The sequence below is a fragment of the Schistocerca nitens genome, chromosome 1, assembly GCF_023898315.1.
Source record: "Schistocerca nitens isolate TAMUIC-IGC-003100 chromosome 1, iqSchNite1.1, whole genome shotgun sequence".
In the NCBI taxonomy this organism is placed as follows: Eukaryota; Metazoa; Arthropoda; class Insecta; order Orthoptera; family Acrididae; genus Schistocerca; species Schistocerca nitens.
In genome coordinates this window covers 850351744-850359315 of record NC_064614.1, presented here as the reverse complement: position 1 = coordinate 850359315, position 7572 = coordinate 850351744, and positions in this window count along the sequence as shown.

Below are 7572 nucleotides of genomic sequence, written 5' to 3'. Positions count from 1 at the left end.
AGACCGCGTGAGACGACGCTTCATCCAGTCCCAAACATGCTCAATGGGGGACAGATCCGGAGATCTTGCTGGCCAGGGTAGTTGACTTACACCTTCTAGAGCACGTTGGGTGGCACGGGATACATGCGGACGTGCATTGTCCTGTTGGAACAGCAAGTTCCCTTGCCGGTCTAGGAATGGTAGAACGATGGGTTCGATGACGGTTTGGATGTACCGTGCACTATTCAGTGTCCCCTCGACGATCACCAGTGGTGTACGGCCAGTGTAGGAGATCGCTCCCCACACCATGATGCCGGGTGTTGGCCCTGTGTGCCTCGGTCGTATGCAGTCCTGATTGTGGCGCTCACCTGCACGGCGCCAAACACGCATACGACCATCATTGGCACCAAGGCAGAAGCGACTCTCATCGCTGAAGACGACACGTCTCCATTCGTCCCTCCATTCATGCCTGTCGCGACACCACTGGAGGCGGGCTGCACGATGTTGGGGCGTGAGCGGAAGACGGCCTAACGGTGTGCGGGACCGTAGCCCAGCTTCATGGAGACGGTTGCGAATGGTCCTCGCCGATACCTCAGGAGCAACAGTGTCCCTAATTTGCTGGGAAGTGGCGGTGCGGTCCCCTACGGCACTGCGTAGGATCCTACGGTCTTGGCGTGCATCCGTGCGTCACTGCGGTCCGGTCCCAGGTCGACGGGCACGTGCACCTTCCGCCGACCACTGGCGACAACATCGATGTACTGTGGAGACCTCACGCCCCACGTGTTGAGCAATTCGGCGGTACGTCCACCCGGCCTCCCGCATGCCCACTATACGCCCTCGCTCGAAGTCCGTCAACTGCACATACGGTTCACGTCCACGCTGTCGCGGCATGCTACCAGTGTTAAAGACTGCGATGGAGCTCCGTATGCCACGGCAAACTGGCTGACACTGACGGCGGCGGTGCACAAATGCTGTGCAGCTAGCGCCATTCGACGGCCAACACCGCGGTTCCTGGTGTGTCCGCTGTGCCGTGCGTGTGATCATTGCTTGTACAGCCCTCTCGCAGTGTCCGGAGCAAGTATGGTGGGTCTGACACACCGGTGTCAATGTGTTCTTTTTTCCATTTCCAGGAGTGTATGTTAAAATGTAAAGCAATGTAGAATAAGCTGTAGCCAGTCAGATGGACACACCAAATGGTACAGTTCGCATGCAGACGCGAAAGCGGAAGTCGGTCTATAGGCAATCAGGAACTGAAACGACTTAGAAAATCTCGCGTTGTATGGTACCGCGGAACTTAATCTCTGAGCGGGAGCAGCCGCGCGCCTGGAGTGGACTCTAACTTTTCTCGTACATATCTTGTATTTCATCCGCCCCATGAACCATGGACCTTGCCGTTGCTGGGGAGGCTTGCATGACTCAGCGATACAGATAGCCGTACCGTAGGTGCAACCACAACGGAGGGGTATGTGTTGAGGGGCCAGACAACGTGTGGTTCCTGAAGAGGGGCAGCAGCCTTTACAGTATTTTCAGGGGCAACAGTCTGGATGATTGTCTGATCTGGCCTTGTACAACTAACCAAAACGGCCTTCCTGTGATGGTACTGCGAACGGCTGAAAGCAAGGGAAAACTACAGTCGTAATTTTTCCCGAGGGCATGCAGCTTTACTTATGGTTAAATGATGATGGCGTCCTCTTGGGTAAAATATTCAGGAAGTAAAACAGTCCCCCATTCGGATCTATGGGCGGGGACTATTCAAGAGGACGTCGTTATTAAGAGAAAGAAAACTGGCGTTCTACGGATCGGAGGGGTGGAATGTCAGATCCCTTAACCGGGCAGGTAAGTTAGAAAATTTAAAAAAGGAAATGGATAGGTTAAAGTTAGTTATAGTAGGAATTACTGAAGTTCGGTGGCAGGGGGAACAGGACTTCAGGTCAGGTGAATACAGGGTTATACGCGTAAATACAAAATCAAATGGGGGTAATGCGGAGTAGGTTTAATACTGAATAAAAAAATAGGACTGCGGGTAAGCTACTACAAACAGCATAGTGAACGCATTATTGTGGCCAAGACAGATACGAAGCCCACGCCTACTACAGTGGTACAAGTTTATATGCCAACTATCTCTGCAGATGACGAAGAAATTGATGAAATGTATGATGAGATAAAAGTATTTTGATAGTGAAGGGAGACGAAAATCTAATACTCATGCGTGACTGGAATTCGATAGTAGGAAAAGGAAGAGAAGGAAACGCAGTAGGTGAATATGGATTGGGGGTAAGAAATGAAACAGGAAGCCGCCTGGTAGAATTTTGCACAGAGCATAACTTAATCATAGCAAACACTTGGTTCAAGAATCATGAAACAAGGTTGTACACATGGAAGAACCCTGGAGATACTAGAAGGTATCAAATAGTTTATATGATAGTAAAACAGAGATTTAGGAACCAGGTTTTAAATTGTAAGACATTTCAAGGGACAGATGTGGACTCTGACGACAATCTATTGGTTATGAACGGTAGCGTAAAACTGAAGAAACTGCAAAAATGTGGGAATTTAAGGAGATGGGACCTGGATAAACTGACTAAACCAGAGGTTGTACAGAGTTTCAGGGCGAGCATAAGGCAACAATTGACAGGAACTGGGGGAAAGAAATACAGTAGAAGAAGAATGGGTAGCTCTGAGGGATGAAGTAGTGAAGGCAGCAGAGGATCAAGTAGGTAAAAACATGAGGGCTAGTAGAAATTCTTGAGTCACAGAAGAAATGTTGAATTTAATTGATGAAAGGAGAAAATATAAAAATGCAGTAACTGAAGAAGGTAAAAAGGAATACAAACATCTCAAAAATGAGATCGAGGGGAAGTGCAAAATGTCTAAGCAGGGATGGCTAGAGGACCAATGTAAGGATGTTTAGGCTTCTCTCACTGGGTCTAAGATAGATACTGCCTACAGGAAAATTAAAGAGACCTTTGGAGAAAGGAGAACCACTTGTATGGATATCAAGAGCTCAGATGGAAACTCACTTGTAAGCAAAGAAGGGAAAGCAGAAAGGTGGAAGGATTATATAGATGGTCTATACAAGGGCGATGTACTTGAGGACAATATTATGGAAATGGAAGAGGAGGTAGATGAGGATGAAATGGGAGATACGATACTGCGTGACGCTACGATCACAAGCTCGACTCCTGCCTGGGGCATGGATGTGTGTGATGTCCTTAGGTTAGTTAGGTTTAAGTAGTTCTAAGTTCTAGGCGACTGATGACCACAGATGTTAAGTCCCATAGTGCTCAGAGCCATTTGAACCTTTTGAATTCGAGACTGCGTGAAGACATTGACACAGCACTGGGAGTAGACAACATTCCATTAGATTTATTGACAGCCATGGGAGAGCCAGTCCTGACAAAACTCTACCATCTGGTGAGCAACATGTATGAGACAAGCGAAATACCCGCAGACTTCGAAAAGAATATAATAATTCCAAACCCAAAGAAAGCAGGTGTTTACAGATGTGAAAACTACCGAACTATCAGTTAATAAGCCACGCCTGCACGCGAATTCTTTACAGACGAATGGTAAAACTGGTAGATGCCGACCTTGGGGAAGGTCAGTTTGGTTTCCGTAGAGATATTGGAACACGTGAGGCACTACTGACCCTACGACTAATCTTAGAAAATAGATTAAAGAAAGGCAAACACACTTTTCTAGCATTAGTAGACTTAGAGAAAGATTTTGACAATGTTGATAGGAATACTCTCTTTCAAATTCTGAAGGTGGACGTGGTAAAATACAAGGAGCGAACGGCTATTTACAATTTGTACAGAAACCAGAAGGCAGTTATAAGAGTCAAGGGGTATGAAAGGGAAGCAGTGGTTGGGAAGGGAGTGAGACAGGGTTGTAGCCTATCCCCGATGTTATTCAATCTGTATATTGAGCAAGCAATAAAGGAAACAAAGATAAGTTCGGAGTAGGTATTAAAATCCATGGAGAAGACAAAAAAACTTTGAGGTTCGCCGATGACATTGTAATGCAAAGGGCTTGGAAGAGCAGTTGAACGGAATGTACAATGTCTTGAAAGGAGGGTATAAGATGAATATCAACAAAAGCAAAACGAGGATAATTGAATGTAGTCGAATTAAGTCGGGTGATGCTGAGGGAACTAGATTAGGAAATGAGACACTTAAAGTAGTAAAGGAGTTTTGCTATTTGGTGAACAAAATAACTGATGATGGTCGAAGTAGAGAGGATATAAAATGTAGACTGGCAATGGCAAGGAAAGCGTTTCTGAAGAAGAAACAATTGTTAACATCGAGTGTAGATTTAAATGTCAGAAAGTCGTTTCTGAAAGTATTTGTATGGAGTGTAGCCATGTATGGAAGTGAAACATGGACGATAAATAGTTTAGACAATAAGAGAACAGAACCTTTCGAAATGTGGTGCTACAGAAGAATGCCGAAGATTAGATGGGTAAATCACATAACTAATGAGGAGCTATTGAACAGAATTGGGGAGAAGAGGAGTTTGTGGCACAACTTGACTAGAAGAAGGGATCGGTTGGTAGGACATGTTCTGAGACATCGAGGGATCACTAATTTAGTATTGGAGGGCAGCGTGGAGGGTAAAAATCGTAGAGGGAGACCAAGAGATGAATACACTAAGCAGATTCAGAAGGATGTAGGCTGCAGTAGGTACTGGGAGATGAAGAAGCTTGCACAGGATAGAGTAGCATGGAGAGCTGCATCAAACCAGTCTCAGGACTGAAGACCACAACAACAACAACAATGACTGTGTCCAATGAGAAGGTTAGGCAGGCAGGTGCTAAAGAGGTCCAAAACTCACAAGATTCTCACAACAGTAAAATAAATAATAATGTTACCATATTACCCAAAATATTGGTGGATTAAAGGAAAAAGTAGATTCTCACAAAAGTAAAGTAAAAAATAATGTTACCATTTTTTACCAAAATATTCCGAGATTGATGAATAAGGTAGATGAGCTCCTGATTTGTTTAGATAACACTGAGTTTGATAATGTAATAGATGTGCTATGCCTGTCTGAGCATCAGATTGTGTCTGATATGGGAAAGGTAAATAACAGTGGCTATAAACTAGCTGAACATATGAGTAGATGGAATAAAGTGAGAGGAGGAGTTGCCATATATGTCAAAAGTTATCACTGTGTAAAAAGCTTAGAAACAAAAACGTTTTGGCTGGAGCAACATATAGAAGCATGTGCCTGTCAACTTAAACTGAAGGAGGTCTCTTTAATAATTGTAACAGTATATAGGTCCCCTTCAGGAAACTTTCATTTATTCCTGGAAAACTTGGATGCATTGTTGTGCTATCTGTCAGATAGGGGAAAGTAAATTATTATTTGTGAGGACTTCAATAATGGTTAACTGAAAGAGTGTAATAGGAAGAATGACCTAGAAGTCTTGCTTGGTTCTTTCAATTTGACATCTGTCATTAACTTTCCTACTTGGGTAGTAAAGGACAGCAGCATATTGATAGATATCACTTTTATAGACCAAGATAAGTTTAAAAACATAAATTCTTGTCCTGTTGAGAGTGGCCTTTCTGATCATGGTGCTCAGGTAGTTACAGTATATGACATAGCTCCATTGAGTAATTCAAAACTAGACTCCAAAGTTGTGCATTCAATTAATGACTCAATAATTAGAAATTTCAGGGAAAATATTCAGCAGTTAGACTGGGATGAGGTGTACAAGGAATCAGATGCTAATTTAAAATATAACTTATTTCATGATACACTTGTAAGATAATTTGAAAACTGTTTCCCCGAGAAAGTAGTTAAATCTAATTATAAGAAACCAAAAACCCTGGCTTACTAAAGGAATAAAAACATCTTGTAACCACAAAAGGGAACTGTATCTAACAACAAGAAAGGGTAATGATCCAGAAACAGCCAAATATTATAAAATCTACTGTGCTACTTTAAGAAAGGTTATTAAAAAGTCCAGAAGCATGTGCATCATGTCTGAGATTAATACCTCTGATAACAAAATCAAAACAATTTGTAATATTATTGCAAGGAAGACAGGGCAACCAAGAGTACAGGATGACGGAATTAGCATGGAAACTTGATAAACAACAAGCCAGAAGTCGAAAACATTTTGAATAATCATTTTTTAAATGTTGTAGAGAAAATAGGTTCTAAATGTTCACTAGAAGAAGCAAGGCAGTTAATGGAAGAGGCCTTACCCACACAATTTGATACAACTGAAATTTCACCCACCTCCCCTTCTGAAATTAGGAAGATAATAAACTCTCTCAAGAATAAAAGCTCACATGGAATTGATGGCATTTCCAGCAGGATAATAAAAGCATGTTCCCAACAGATAAGTGGGTTTCTTAGCCACATATGTAATAGCTCTCTGAAACAGGGTATTTTCCCAGATGGACTGAAGTATTCTATAAAAAAGGGGATATGTCTGATGTCAACTACCACCCAATCTCCCTTCTGACTGCCTTATCCAAAATTCTTGAAAAAGTTATGTATTGTAGAGTTTTAACAAAATGTCAGTTTGGTTTCGAGAAAGGTTTTTCAACGGAAAATGCTATATATGCTTTCACTAATGAAATATGAAATGCTATGAGTAACCGAAAGTCACCCTTTGGGATTTTTTGTGATCTCTCAAAGGCTTTTGATTGTGTAAAATATGGAATGCTTCTAGATAAACTCACGTAATGTGGTATGAATGGGCCAGTGCTCAAATGGTTTAAATCATACTTAACTGGAAGAGTGCAGAAAGTTGAAATAACCAGTTCACATAATACGCAAAAAACTGGTGATTTCTCAAACTGGGGAACAATCAAGAATGGGGTGCTGCAGGGTTTGGTCTTGGGTCCTCTGTTGTATTTAATATATATCAATAACTTGACATTCTATATTCACGAAGATGCAAAGCTGGTACATTTCGCCGATGATACAAGTATAGCTATCACACCCAACAGATAAGAATTAACTGGTGAAATTGGAAATGATGTTTTTCAGAAAATCATTAAGTGGTTCTCTGGAAATGGGGTCTCATTAAACTTTGACTAAACACAGTATATACAGTTCCACACAGTAAATGGAATGACACCATTAATAAATATAGAATTTGATCAGAAATCGGTAGCTAAGGTAGAATATTCAAAATTTATAGGTGTATGCATTGATGAGGGATTGAACTGGATAAAACACATGGAAGATCTGCTGAAAATTTTGAGTTCAGCTACTTATACTATAAGGGTCATTACAAAATTTTGGCGATATACATCTCAGTAAATTAGCTTACCACGCCTGTTTTCATTCTCTGCTTTCGTATGGCTGGAGTAGCTCATCACTGAGCAAAAGAGTGTTCATTGCACAAAAGCGTATAATCAGAATAATTGCTGGAGCTCATCCAAGATCATCCTGCACTTATTTAAAGAGCTAGAGATCTCCACTGTAGCCTCACAATATGTATATTCACTTATGAAATTTGTTATTAACAATTCGAACGAATTCAAAAGTAATAGCAGTGTACATGACTAGAACATTAGTAGAAAGGATGATCTTCACTACTCAAGGTTAAATCTAACTTCGGCTCAGAAG